The sequence below is a fragment of the Thermobia domestica genome, unplaced genomic scaffold (assembly GCF_964235325.1).
Source record: "Thermobia domestica unplaced genomic scaffold, izTheDome1.hap1.1 HAP1_SCAFFOLD_2015, whole genome shotgun sequence".
Classification (NCBI taxonomy): Eukaryota; Metazoa; Arthropoda; class Insecta; order Zygentoma; family Lepismatidae; genus Thermobia; species Thermobia domestica.
The window spans coordinates 1-16,015 of NW_027657720.1; the positions used below are offsets into that span (position 1 = coordinate 1).

A 16,015-nucleotide genomic window follows, 5' to 3' on the forward strand; every position below is an offset into this window, starting at 1 on the left:
ATGGTGATCGAGACACAAATTACTGTGAAGTAATGAAAGATGAACTCCAAAGCGCTTGTGACTTTCGGCATGTCCTGTAAGGATTTCTTCAATGTGTGAAAAAAATGACGTAGAACTGTTAAGAGAAACAAAGTCCTCTAATTAAAATTCAATTAAAAAGCGACAAAGATTTGCATAATGTACTTAGTTGGTTGGATTTAAGTTTTGTGTTCCTTTTAGCACCGTGACTATATGAGACAAGGATCTATACCTTAACATAGAATCCAAATCACATGAATACTCACTGGATTTTTTATGCGATACAATTATTTGTAATGATACTAACTTAGTTTCCAATTTGAATTATTCTAGTTACTATGAGAAACCATATATGTGTTTGTTATATTATAAATTCTAAATATCATTTATCTTTCTTTTTCCCCCTCCTAAAAGTCGTAAAATTTTCCTATTTTCTTTCTGAAAAATGTGGCCTCTGTTGATTCCAAAATTTTGAAGCCACAGTTTTAAAATTTGTCGGTTTTCTTCACCCAAATTCAATTATCGGTGAAGTGAGAATAAAATAAAGATGAAACAAATGAGAAGCGTATAAGTGAGATAATGTTCCATTAATTATTAATCGCTAGCTTTACAGGAAACGGGTTCATTCACAATATATGGAAGACAGGCATGTTGACAGGAGAAATTTTTAATAACATTACTTCTGGAAATGTATAAGTTAAAGGAATAATCAACAGTGATACAGTTTGTCTAGCAACGTTAATTTTCTAAAAGGACCCATGCTGAAGAAGATAAAAATCTTTGCTGAAACGTTCAAGGTGATAATTACCAACTCGGTGGTTTTAGTAAGTATAGCTTTACTTAGATTTTAATATGAGTCCTATCAAATCACTAAGCAATTATATTGATATGTTTGTTTCTCGACAACAATTATTTATCTAACAACAAGCCTGGACTGGTCAGGCTGGTCACCTGGTGGTCACAGTGGCTCCTGAGCCCAGGGGAAAAGAATAAAAAGAAAGTTGAAGACAGAAATAAACTATAGTTGAAACAGCCAGATCAAGTGGCAAATGCAAGTTAAAGTTATTAAAATAAGCACAGTTTAATTTCAAGAATTATCAATGTATTGATTCTAGAGCATTTTTATGATATACAATTTTATATTTGTAATTATAATTTACAAATACCCTAAATAAAAACATATCATTTTTATATTTTAGGCAGGACTATTTTGGTTGGCGCAATTAAGCTATAAAATCTTAATATTTTAAATTCTCATTATGATTCTATTTGTAGTTTTAATACGAACCATTAAAGAAAAGTTAACAACTGTACTGAACAATACTTTTTTATAGGTTTTCCTAACAATGATTTAATATTTAAACTTAAGATACGTTACAAACATATGGGAGGGGAAGGGTGGTCAAGTGGGTATCAGCACCAAGGGCTTTTGACATAGCTAGGTCGGGGCTGGCTAACAATATATTATTATCACCTTAGGTACAATTTACATAATACGTAATCATTTTACGACTGATGATAAGTAGTTAGGGACGAGTTCATGACACTTTCTACGTGTCAGTACTTCCAAAGTTTCCCTACAGTCATTGTAAAAAAAAAAAAAACCACTTACCAAGACTGTGATGAAAGGAGCTAACATGGATCCGAAACGTCCGCACATGGAACAGGTACCTACAGCTGATGTCCTCATGAAGGTAGGGAAGAGTTCCGCAGTAAAAATGTATATAACATTGAATGACGAAGTAATTCCAAACTTTCCAAGGACAAACAACCCTATGACTGCCCATGTCATTTCTACAAGCGTATATTAAAAAAAAAAAAAGAAAGAAAAAGAAAAGAAAAAAGTCTTAGAAAACATTAAACAAAAGACACATTTGTGCACATAGTTGGGCAAATCAATGAATCATTTGGAATAGTATTTACTTCTACTGATACTTGAATGATCTAAAAGGCTACCTGAATGATGAAGGTATATAATGAAACAAAATTACTTGATATTTCAAAGGTATATATATCAACCAGAGTTAAAGTGAACTAAGTCAATTAGTCTTCTGACTCTTATAAAATTAATAAATCAGCCCATTTGATGATCCAAATATTGAAAATAGATTTGCTCAACGTAACGAATTGATGAAACTTTCTCTTTTGTAAGTCACCACCGTGTAGAAGGTACGCTGTAATTAGACTAACCTACAAGTGAGGTATAGGCAAAGATAGACACATATATATTTCAGGCATGTGACTAGCAAATTTGAAAGGACATGTCGCGAAAACTATTCAATACGTGCATCATATTTCAGTCATAACTCGGGAATACTTGGCTGGTTTAAGAGGAGGTTCCAATTTGAACTCCGCCGCAAAATCAATAACTTAAGTCCGACGGTCTAAGAATCATCTAGAGTTGAGTCCATGAATTAGCTTGAATTGAATCCCTGCTAAAACAAGTTACAAATATACAAACAGAAATTTCCTTCTTGCATGACCTTATAGCAACAGTTAAAATTGTGCTAGGTATATAACTGAATCATCTAGGTTTGGTTTAAAACTTTAATGAATATCTAAACCACTTGATAAAAATTAGGTCTGTTCTGAACAAATCTCAACATTTGAGGAAAAAGAAATTAGCATACGGCACACAGAAATGTAAACTTTAAAGTATATCCACTAGCCAGCCGATATTTTGTTCTGAATGCAATTTTTCTTAGTAAAAATCTTCTTTCTCTGGAGATTCGTACTTTGCATGTATATAATTGAAATAAAATATCAATGTTGTTATAGGTATGTGCATTTTTTTAAAACCCACTTTCCAACAAAAAGCAACTGTCTCTTAACTGTGTTATTCCATTGTTTTTCAATCCATCTTTGGAATATATATTGTAACTACTAAACTACTGTAATACTGTATTGAAAAGTTTTAAAATACTTCCGATATATGTATTTGAAGGATTTGCTGCTCAGCAAATTCCACGGAGTCAACTCACAGGTCATATTCTAACGCCTCCTTTGGACTACGCATACACTACAAAATTAAAACATTTTACCACTTTATCGAATTAGGTTTAAAGTATGCTATTTATCCATTTAAACTTGGAGATAAAAAAAATAAATAAATAAATAAAACTCTTTTGTACGAATGGCCTCACTTATAACATACACTGTCTGTATTCCCTTCTGTATTTCACCTAATTTACCTTCCAACTAAATATCGATTTGCTAATCCCCAGCTCATAAACACATCTAACATCTACAACTTGTTTCGTCTATGTTCGTTATTGTCTAGTTCATATCATACGAGAAATAAAATAAGGTTTTGGAATGGGGTTTAGATATTTATTATTCATTGATAATCCTCTAATATGGGTTTTGGGTTGTTCGGCTAGAATGAAGAAATACGCCAATTCATCCTTAATATCAGCAATATCATACACACCTTCCCCAAAAACTCATGGAGAGGGTAAGGAGCTAATCATTACGCTATCAATTCCTAGTCCTTTAACAATATGCTTTCCTGTAATTTTTTGGAAACTGCAGAGACAGGGGAGTCAGTACTCTTTCTACTCTGACCCTGTATTCCTTACTTTCAAAGACTGTTTCCCCGACTCAAGGAACAGTCTGGTCTACCCCTGACTGGAGCCACTTTAACCAGAGCCTTTCAATTTAGGAACTATCTAATTTATAAGGATAGGTAAGATTTGTGTTAGGATAATCAGCCTTCTCTCCTGGACTAGATTTTAAACTTATCCTTGCACTCAACGCTAAAGGAACAAAAATAAACGACTCACTCTCATACTTTCTTACATGAAAGTCGCAGTGAGAAATCAAATGCACAGTTCAAGCACCTATTTATGCTAGCCTGCTTCATAATCACGGAACTAATCACAACTGGATTCTTTTTTTTTTTTTTTAATCCTCTACCACTAGGAGCGATTCAGAAACCAGTTGATTCTCTCTCTTTCTCTGACAGATCCCATCACTTGCCACCTCTTCTAAACAAAACCAAAAATCCATTTGTCTGCTCTCAGACGTAGGATTTTAAACAAAGTAAATGAACAACAACAATCTAGCATCCTAACCTGGGCTTTCCTATCTTACGGCCGAAGCTCAATTACTCCAGCGGGAAAAACTGAAATTGCAAGGAACCTAAGTATCCGAATACAACCCAGTATCAACGCTAAGGGAAACATATTGCAACTATGCATCGCAATATCTGGCTGGCCCGTCATCGCACAAGACCAACTGGTGGCATTAGCCCCTCCTCTATAGACACAGCGAAGAACAATAGAACAGCTTGCCCTTATATACGTTCCGTCCTGTAAAAAAATCTCTTCGAAGAAAAAAAATTGCTAATAGAAGAAAAGAGAATGGACAGTGGACAAAAGAACAGCATTCCATTCTTAGCATCGAAACGGGTCTGGAAAAAAAAAATTAGCAAGTGAATAACTAGAGAATTTATCCAACTAAAGAGAATATAAATTGCGTATATATCTAAAGTGGGGTTAATCTCTAATATATATACAGAAATTTACAGTACAATATAATTCGTAATCTAAATAAATATCATAACCATAATTTAATACTTATGAATATCAATTACCAGTATATGAATAAATAAATAAATAAATACCAGGTCTGAATTTTTAAGCTTGTTAAATTAAACATGACTTACACATAATATTCAAATCAGCATATGCATATATATAAAAATATAAAATAGCATGATTAAGAATAGCACCTTGCAAACTTTGAAGTCTTTAGAATAATACTGGAGAATTATAATATTGATCGAAGAGTAGCTCCATCTTGTAATTAGATGCGGCAACTTTCATGTCAAATATATTGCATTTTATTGAAAAAGTATCCAGTCTAATGTATTATTATTACTGTCATAATTCTTGTTACCTTCTTATGTTTAATTAACTAATGATACTGCATCCTGTTTCTGAAAGAGATTGAAAGCTGATGTGATTATTTACTGTAAATAGTGAATTCTATATAATAAATAGACGCAAAAGATTTATAAATGCAAATAAAGTATAACTAACTAATAGCCATACCTGCATTAATAAATGCCGCCGCCATGCAACATAATCCACTAATAAATAAAGAAGAACAAAGAGCCATTCTTCGTCCAAATTTATTCATGATGAACCATGCATAGGAATAGCCTGGTATCTCCACCAAACAGACTAATATGAAATTTAGGTACTTGTTTCCACGTATCACTGTTGCATTCATGGATAATCCATAATAAACAAATGAATTTACAGTCCTAGAAATATAAAAAATAAATAATTATTTCTAACATTTTTGTTACACGTATCACAAACTACAATCTTATTTTTCTTTGAAAGTCATATTCTTAACTTTGGAAATGAAATTACGGTTAAAACGAAAAATTGGAAGATTATGAAGGTAGGTAGAGTTCCTGTCCACAACTACTCATAATGCCAAGTTATTATGCTTTATATCAAAGTACAGGAAAGGGGATAATAGATTAACTGGCAGCATTTCCGATAATAAAGCACCCCGTCCTTTAGTTTCCAAAAAAGTAAATATCGGGAAGTTTTACGCAGCTTATGTTGAAAGCATCTATCTAGTGTTAGTGATTAAAGTAAAATTTCGAAACAAAATATTTTTCCTAGAATTAAACGCTTTCCTCTTACACATGTTGGCTCACCTGGCAATTGCCGAGTAGCCGGGTGGACCAGCCCATCCCTGGCTGCTAAAATTGAATTTATTAGAAGAATTGGATCCTTTAGAGAATCGGGAGCTGTTAAAATTGAATTTATTTAAAAAACTAGTTTCTTTAGAGAATCGGGGGCTTTAGAATTGAATTTATTAAAATTGAATTTTTTAGAGAATTGAAGGCTGTTAGAATTGAATTTATTAGAAGAACTGGATTCTTTAGAGAATCGGGGGCTGTTAGAATTGAATTTATTTGAAAAACTAGTTTCTTTAGAGAATCGGGGGCTTTAGAATTGAATTTATTAGAGAATTGAAGGCTGTTAGAATTGAATTTATTCGAAGAACTGGATTCTTTAGAGAATCGGGGGCCGTTAGAATTGAATGCATTGAAGCATTGGGTTCTTTAGAGAATCGGAAGCTTTTACTACAAATTAGTAGAACATTAAGTTAAGTAAGAAGAAGCACAAGTAGGCATGTTCTATATCCTTCACAAAGCTTACGTAAGTTAATATCGATGAGCATTCTATCTCTGAAGCGTTACCAATGGGTAAGTTAGCCTGTATTCTGACCTTTTACAACAATTTAAACGTGCATTTAGGTAAGAAAATTTTAACTGACCGTCAAGTGTGATATCTAGGTCTTTAATAATGCTTACTTTCTTTATTTATACACCATTGACCTCATATTTACTGACATGATATTGAGTTTTATTGGTGTATGTCACAATTTTTGTTTTCTTATCATTAATTGTTTTCTATAATTGTTTTCTAATAATTAATTTGATTTCTTCTGAAAAATCATTTAAAAATAAAGAAAGTAAGAAGGGGCCCAAGGGCGACCCTTGCGATATTTCATTTTTTTTACATAGTCTACATTAGAATGTACAGGTCCAATTTTAACTTTGTATGTTCTGTTTGACAGATAGCTTTCAAACCAGCGAATATACAAATATGACAAACCAATATTTGATAACTTGCTAATGAGATACTTATGACTGATAGAATCAAAAGCTTTTGAAATATCTATGTATATTACATCGACTTGTAATTTATTTTTCAGTGTGTGATAGGTAAAGTCTGTAAAATGAATTAGATTTGTTACAATTGACTTGCCCTTATAAAAACCATGTTGAGACTCATATATGTTTATGTACAGTTCGCAGCAAAAAACCTACAACATGAGCATGTAAGCTTATTGTAAAACTACGCGTAACAGCCCAGGGAATCAACATAACATCTAAATGGCACGAATCACGCAGGAGAAACCTCGGCGTCCTCACCTGCACACTTATTTTGGAGCAAAAGACTTCGTCGTTTTACAATAAACTTACCTGTTCATATTGCAGACTTTTTGCTGCGGACTGTACAATTAGTTTAAATATTTTCGAGAATGCATCGACAAGAGTTATTGGCCTGTAGTTGCTAGCATTCTGTCTATCACCTGATTTATATATCGGAACAACATATACTTGCTTCCATATTGAAGGACATACACCTGTACATAATGAAACATTAAATATATTTGCCAAACTACTGTAGTTGGAAGTTCAGTTGCGCAAGCTTTTATTACATAATAAGGAATATTATCTGGACCTGGAGTAGTGTTTGGTTTAATTAGTTTAATTGCTTCTATTACATCTAATTCAGTAACGGTAGGAATTCCAATTAGGGCAGTATTGCTAACGATATTCTCAGGCAATACCTCTTGGCCTAAGTCTAAGTTAAAAGCTTCATAAAATACACTCTTAAATGCTTCAGCAATTTCGACAGTGTCTTGGATTAGCATACTATTATAATTTATTTGCTTTGATACTTGTTTACAGTCAGACATTTTAAAAATATTCCAAAAATATGAGCTGTCTTATAAATACTATTTTCTATGCTTCAACAGTAATATTTCCTTGCTTCAATGTATTTCTTTTTTACAATTTTCCTTAGATCTGAGTATCTCTGATACCATACGTCATCATTTGTTCTTTTGGCTTTAACAAAATATTTATTTATTTATTTATTTATTTATTTATTTATTTATTTATTTATTTAAGTGCTTTCAGTTCTTGTGTCATCCATGGATCCTTATACTTTTGTTTACAACTAACTGAGTTCTCACTTACATGCTCATTTAATAGAGAATAAACTAAATTATATAAATGGTCAGTAGCTTCATTGACACTGTTACCGCAACAATTCATTAAGTTAATTTCCCTAATGCCCTTGTAGATACCTAGGAAATTTGCTTGTTTAAAGATATGTATCGTACTGAGGAACTCGACCATATTTGCCACTATCTATAATTTTCCATTCACACATGAATGGGGGATGGAAGCGACCGACTTTAGTCAGTGATGGGACGTCAAAATGCATAAAACTGTTATCTATATTTGTCAGCATCAAATCTAATACTCTTCCCGGATTACTATGATCGTATGATTTGTTTTTTCTAGTTTAAATTTAAAATATTGCTTAATTCAAATATTTTCTTCTGTTTTTTTTTTCGAATAATAATAATTGTCAGTTGTTATGTTACCTGAAATCCAATCTCCTAAAATAATTACATTAAAATCTTTTCGTCAATATAAAAGAACATAGCTAGTCACAGTAATTACTAAAATCTTGAAGTAACACGTCAGGAGGGAAATAATTTAAACATAAAATCAATGGAGTACTGTCAGGAATTAAAATTTTTGCTATAATAATGTCTAAGGATTCGTCAGGGGGATTAAGGATTTCGTAAGAATATTAATTTTTTATTAAAAGTAAACACCCACCGCCTTTAGATTTGTGTGAGGGTTAGATTTCTGTCTTTTCGTATCACACTATAGTTTCTGGAGATTTCAAAAAGATAGCAGTTTTCTTTTTTATACCACGTTTCTGTTATACAGTAAAAATCATAGTTCTCACAGTTTATTTCGTCTGTAAGTTCTTTTTCTTTTGCGTTCAAACCATTAGAATTTTGATAGTTTAGTTGTAAATATCTCGTATCCATTGATTATGTATTAGTTACCTATTGTTGCTCTCTTCCTTTCCGATCGCTTGCCGACATGGGTACCACTTTTCATCCTTCAAACGCCCCATGAACCTTGTAAACAATACTCCTTTGGGCCACATATTTGAGTTGCACACAGTATCAAAGTGTTTTTCTTGTACACTGATATTAAAGAATGAATAACTGTTGTGTTTTGTCTTTAATTTGGCACACTTTACAATCTCAATATTTGCACTATCTTTAATAAATGCACTAAGCTCATCGCATGAAACACTAGGGTCAAGTCAAATCACAAAAACACTGCAGATATACGAGGTGTTTTTGTTTTCATTTTTTTTATTTATCTTTAGTTTATCACTAACGCTCTTTCCCTGCATTAGATTCGAGCTTCTTACAGGTTCGCGTGATTCATGGTTTGTTACGTTTCCTGTCCGTTTTTCTGGATTAATACGCCTGGAGCGTTGACTTACAACCTTCCATTTACTATTGTTTGTATTTTTTTGTAACTCGTTCCGATGGCATGTGGTTCGCTTCATTGGCCTTGACATTGTTTTCATTCGAGCACCCTTGCACTACAACATGGTCAGAGTGGGTGGTCTATTTACAACTTCTACAAATGTCGTAACTCTGTTCTCACTACTTGCTCTCACTTATTCGTTTAATTTGATGTTTTCTTCCTTTACAGATATTAATTCGGCTTTCAATGCCTCGTACTTGTCACTTATTTCCTGTAATATAGATATTACATGGTCTAACTTTTCATTCAGTACACTACAGCATGGAAAATCTTTTGAGTTGTTATTTGAACAGTTAGTATTTGAAGATTTGCTTTCTTCATGATCCAAAACTTCTTCATCACCAGAATCACCACCATAATTGTCTATTTGATCAATACCTATGGAACTTTCATGCTTCCTCAACGTAGGAGTGACTGCCGTGTTGTCGTCAAGTTGCCTTATGCAGTTTTGACATTTATGTGTTGAAATACCTTTTTCCGAATACATTTCGTATTCAACACGTCCGAACTTCAGACAGTTCTTTACATGATATCTATTGTTGCATAGACAGCATGCTAAAATTAGTTGTTTTCCAAAAAAATGGCCTACGACACAGACCACACGTGTCGTCAGTTGGCGTCATTTTGAATAATAGTCAGTATTATAGTGATAATAAAAATATTATTATATTATCTTAATAATAATAATAATAATAATAATAATAATAATAATAATAATAATGATGATGATGATGATGATGATGATGATGATGATGATGATGATGATGATGATGATGATGATGATGATGATGATGATGATGATGATGATGATGATGATGATGATGATGATGATGATGATGATGATGATGATGATGATGATGATGATGATGATGATGATGATGATGATGATGATGATGATGATGATGATGATGATGATGATGATGATGATGATGATGATGATGATGATGATGATGATGATGATGATGATGATGATGATGATGATGATGATGATGATGATGATGATGATGATGATGATGATGATGATGATGATGATGATGATGATGATGATGATGATGATGATGATGATGATGATGATGATGATGATGATGATGATGATGATGATAATAATAATAATAATAATAATAATAATAATAATAATAATAATAATAATAATAATAATAATAATAATAATAATAATAATAGTGGTGGTAGTAGTAGTAAAGGTTTCTACTACACACACAATTTCTAAGAATAACTTCTATCGTTTTTAAGACATTCGTAACCTGTTGACTGCCATGAGTAGGTTCTGCTTGTAATAATATGAGGCAAATTATTACTAAAACACACACACAAAAAAAGGAAGAAATGTATTTAAGTGTTCCAAAATAAAATTCAAAACTATAGAAGTAACCGCTAGTAAGTAATTTAAATTTGAGACTCATTTTTTTGGATAAATTTATAAAAGGAGACCATGAAGCACGTACGAGACATCCCGGGCTTTCCCTGTAATATTTATTTTCTACATCGAAACACATTTATGAATACAATCAATCAATACAACTTAATGACATCTAATCGAAAGAGTTATTGAAGTGGAACTCAAACTGAGTATCACAGCCTTACGAATTGAAATACTATTTCCGGATCTTACTACAGTCAACTTGTTAAACAAATTTTCCTAAGCTACTATATATACAGAAAGAATATCCAAGTGGGTATCAAAATTTCTTCTGTTTTTGCATAGTTTTCCGTTAGCTTTCTCTCGCCAAAATAAAATCTCTGACTTTTCAAGTTTGTGGAAAATATTGACCATGTGTATCAAAAACGATATGGAACTTTTAATGCATATATATTCAATTAAGAACATATAACATCTATATATATATATATTCCCTAAGTTCGTTATATTATAATTTCTGGAAGTAATTAAAACGTAGTTTACTCACTAAATGTTCAATGATAACACTCAAGATAAACTATATTTAAACTGATGTATTTTCCGAAGATTTTCTGCATTTACCTTCCTATTTTTCACAAAATTATTTTTTTATAATTGAAAATACATCATTATTATTGGCTTCTTTACGTATTATATCAGAACTATGTAGAAAAACATGTTTATACATGTCTGGCCATAAAACTCTTAACAAGTGAAATGTCCAGGTCTGGCCAAAAAGAAAAATAAGAATATACGATACAGACTGTTGTCCATATCAACATATATTTATAAATGTTATAGTTATAAACAACAAACTATGAATTGCTATAAATCATTAATTGTTACTTACCAATTTATGATCATATTGCCTATTCTCAGCAAAAGACGTTTATGCTTGAATATTAAAAGAATTCCCATTGCATTCTCACTTTTCTTCTCTTTTATTGGTATATTAGGTCTCTGAAATAAAATGAAAAATACAGAAAACATGTTATTGTAAACCTACAGATACTACACAAATCAGTTAGTACCAGCCGCCAAGGGGGATAGTTACCACTGTTTCATAATCATCTTAATTATAAAGGACGCAACTTTTGAAATACCCGCCATTTCTATTCTAGTAAGTTGGCAGCACTGAACGTTACACGATTTTCATCTATTGTCTTTGTGATTAGTAGTCACGGAGCGCCCTATAGCGCATGATTGTCATTTGTTTTGTATACAGGTAGGAATGGAGCGTTTCACGACGGAACAGCGTGTTGTCGTAGTGAAAGCTTATTACAAATGTTGTGAATGTTGTGCACAAATTGTTTACAAGTTCCGTGAAATATTTGATCTACGTAATGCACCGGACAGTGGCGGCGTTTGGACGTTAAAAGTGGGGGGGACAAGATATGATCTGAATATTTGTGTATCAACCTTAATTTCCTTGGTTTTCTAACATTTTGTTTGCCGAAAGGTTGTATAACTAATAGGATACTATCTTTTTCAGTTAAAGTACCGTATATCGTATTTCATATTTTATTAAGTAAATTGACAAGAGCAACAGAAGTAGGTACTAGCTCTTTGTACTCTTAAACAACGAAGGTGTAAGAAGATATTTGATTCTTTGCTCATGAATATCTTAAAATTCTGTCTGGAAAATTGTGTGATCAGATTAGTTAATAACAAATTTGCAAAACAAATAAACAGAAAAGATAATATTAATCATAGTAATGAATAATGAGGCTTGTTTTGTAGAAGTTACATTGAAACTGGGAATTAATAAACAACTTAATTATTAATTTCACACATGCTATTAAATATATGTTATTACTCTTAGAAAATGAAAGACAATGAATACTACAACCATATGCTACATTTAAAGAAATATTTACTTTTGCAGCTTCCCGAAACATGTTCGTTGCCATTAGGTACAGTTTTCACTTTCTTGTAATACATCAAAACACAATATTTAGAATCACTCCACACTCCAGTTATACAAAATAATCCTAAAACACTAGAATTCACTTAATTTAATTGTATATACACTCATACACCCCTAAACACACTACTTCACTCGTATACACTGCAAAACAATCGAAAAGGTAGAAGTTGTTTCATATTAGTCCCTTTTTAATCAATATTCTTGACTATTAGAAAGAAGAAAAGACATTTTAGGAACTGTCAATTTTTGTGCAATTAAAGAATAACTTGTGACAAACTTCTTTTTTGCGAAATGTTTTCTCAATTAGTTTCAAAGCGGCTGACTAATATATCGAGCCCTTGTAAGAAGTGAAAGTATGCTGGAATTGTTGTGCTCCAATGGGTTAATTTTTGGGGTTATTTTCGGTGGCAATTAAAACCCAATTCCTGTAGCTTTCTTAACTCAATGGGAAGAAACCAATACGCACTCACGCAACGGCAAATATATGGCACCATTTTTTCTATGAACCAGTAATACATACAAAAACTTTACATTTCCAAATGAAACTATATACCTTAATGGGCTACTTCAAAAAAGTGGAGGCATTCTATTTTATTTGTATCATATATAGTTACCTGGTTGTCCTGCTAACCACGTATTGACAATCTCATTATTATTTATTTTGACATCTGAATATCTTTTTGTATATTTGACAATTATATATTTTTAACTAACTTCTTCTTCGAAATAACCTGGGTTAGTACATATAAAGAAATACTCATTGCCCCAAAAATATAAGTATATATTGAATTTTGGCGGTTGGTGCATGTTATGAAAGAAAAAAAAGTCAGATATTAAATGTTTGAGTGGAACAAGAGTTGATAGCACTGATAAGTTTGTAACAGTGCCATCTTGCGACTGAAGTCAAAATCTTCTGCGTGAAATTCGGTGGGTACGAATTGCGTCAGAATTCAGGGAAAATTGGAACTGGTCGAACCCTTCTTGACCTAGTGTTGTAAATGTTATAATAACATAGTATTGTATATTCATGATCATCAGTTGAAAACAACCATTATTTGTGATATCGAGAAAGTTCTCAGTGTTATATCATCTAAATTTGGTGAGTCTGTTCTATGATTTTGATTATTTAACTGTAACTAAAGCTTTTGATTCTGTTAAAATAGGCCGCCATTGAATTTAAATGAACCAATATATCCTGAAGGTTTAAGTGTGATGAGGGTCCACTCATTATTCCAGCTTTTGACTAAAATGTAGATATTCTGATATTAAAAAAAGATTCCAAGGATAGAAATCAGTACTAGAATTTGTTAAAATTAATAATACCTGAAATTATAATGATTATAGCTTTAAAGCTCATAGGGTAGTTGATTACTGAGTTCCGTTATTTTGATTGTTAATTTTCTTGTATTTGGTTGTAGTGTTTAATAATAATATTCGAATATATAATTATTTAAAATTATATTCACGCAACTTGTTATTCAATCTTACAAAAATTAGAATTTTAGATAATTGTGAATATTAGAGTATCTTGTGTATGGAATTGAGAGCTGGAAACAATATATTTAAACCGCCATTGCAGATTAATGCATTTATTAAAAAAAAATAGTTGTTTGTAACAGTTTATATTTGCAATATCAATATGCTGATTTACTCTCTAACTACTATTAATTGGAGGTGGCGTTTTGTGACCCTGACCAGTGATGATGCTTAATTATTACTCTAATATTTTTTTTTAAATACGCACGTTACATAGTTAATGCACGTGTTATATGTTAGCCATGCTAAGTAACACATAATTTAGTGAGTCCTCGTCTGCGGGAAAAGATTTAGGAACGATGAAGACGGTATGTTAACGGACAAAGTTGTGAAAGTCAATTTTTCAGAGATCTGCAATTTGTTACATACTATCTTTATCCTCTAACCGCTTCATTATGAAAGCATTTCTGGAATAAAGAACTGCAAGGAATCCGAGGAAACGGAAGAAACCGGAGAGAAACCATAAACGTGATGTTGGTCACCAGAGAGCTCACATAGCCTTGACTACGCTATTGCTAGGCAATCAATCATTAGGATTATATTTTTGATATATTGCAATCTTGCTTGAAGGACCTGGCATCCATTATTGGAATTTAACAGACATAACGAAGGAGTATACATGGGATTCTCTCAAAAGTTGGCCTAGATCAAAAATAATTTTATATTATCGCTTAATTTTTAATACTGCTTTAACTCTCACTAAGTTGAATATAATACAAAAAAGAGAAACAAATAAGTGTTGGTGTGGAAAAGAAATAGGAAACATTAACCATCTAATATTCCAATGTGAACTGTTACAACAAAAAAGAAATATCTTCAATAAACATCTTCTTAATTTCTTTCATACTTTTCGTCTCCACAAATATGATTATACACACTAAAAATTGGGAATTAATTAAAAAATTATTACAATTCATCCAAGACAACAATCTAAATTTATTTTAAAAAATGGTACATTTTCAAGAACTTTAATTAATAAACCACCTTAAAAAAGAATAGCTGGGAAATTACTATTTACACTAAATTAAATTTATAGTTTCAATTTAGTGCTCTTAACAATTTTATTTAATACAATTTGTCAGATCTACAGAACCTAACCCATTGATTCCCGGCAATTCTAAAGTACAAAGGTTCATGTGAAGCTATAAACCTAATTCTATCATTTTTACAGTTATATTTATCACAGAATTAGGAAGAAGGCAACTGGACCTAAACGGTCGTGCCTATGAAGAAGGTGTCCAATTGGAAGCCGAAATGAAATGAAATGAATCTTGCTTGTTGTTTATAATTTTTCTGCAAATATTGATCACAAAATAAATAAATAATGCCATAACAGAAAGATACCAGTTCTGTTATTTTAGCAAGAAATATATAGTGCAAAAAGTTGCTTACCTCTCTAAGGCATGAAGGCGTGAATGTTTTATTCATTTTCGCAATTTTTTCCACAATTCTCTGAGCTTTTGCATTTTCTCCTTTCGATAGTAGCCATCTAATAGATTCAACTATAGCCCTAAAATAAACTTAACAATTAATTTATTACATCATTAATACTATTGAATCTTTATATCCTAGTGAAAGAAATGCATCTTTAGCATGTTTTACACAAATAAAAGTTATCCATCTGGTTTTTCAAGATGTATCTTCAAATTTATATGAGCTGCATGCTTCAGATGCTGTTTGCCATTACATTATTAGGCTTCTTGATCCTAATACGCTAATAGATTTATTTATTTATTTATTGTGACTTCTTTTACGTGGCGAAGTTAAGGCTCTGCAGCCGTCTCCGAGCACTTAACCCACGTTCATACATTGTTTTTCAAAACATTAATACACAAAATATATAAACAATTACAAAAGAAAGGGATTTGAATAGCATAAATATGAATATGCTACTTAAGTAAAGAAAATAGTTGAATACTACCAAACATAA

The 16,015-nt window shown here is 31.8% G+C and overlaps 1 long non-coding RNA gene across 1 annotated transcript; it reads right to left on the reverse strand.

The window, feature by feature from the left end:
* Positions 1 to 1,612: 1,612 nt before the first annotated feature.
* On the reverse strand, positions 1,613 to 15,615 carry LOC145678185 (uncharacterized). Its single transcript, XR_014130289.1, has 4 exons — positions 15,478 to 15,615; positions 11,473 to 11,582; positions 5,073 to 5,287; positions 1,613 to 1,812 (listed from the first exon to the last, which is right to left on the reverse strand). It is a non-coding gene; the product is annotated as an uncharacterized LOC145678185 (long non-coding RNA).
* Positions 15,616 to 16,015: the final 400 nt, after the last annotated feature.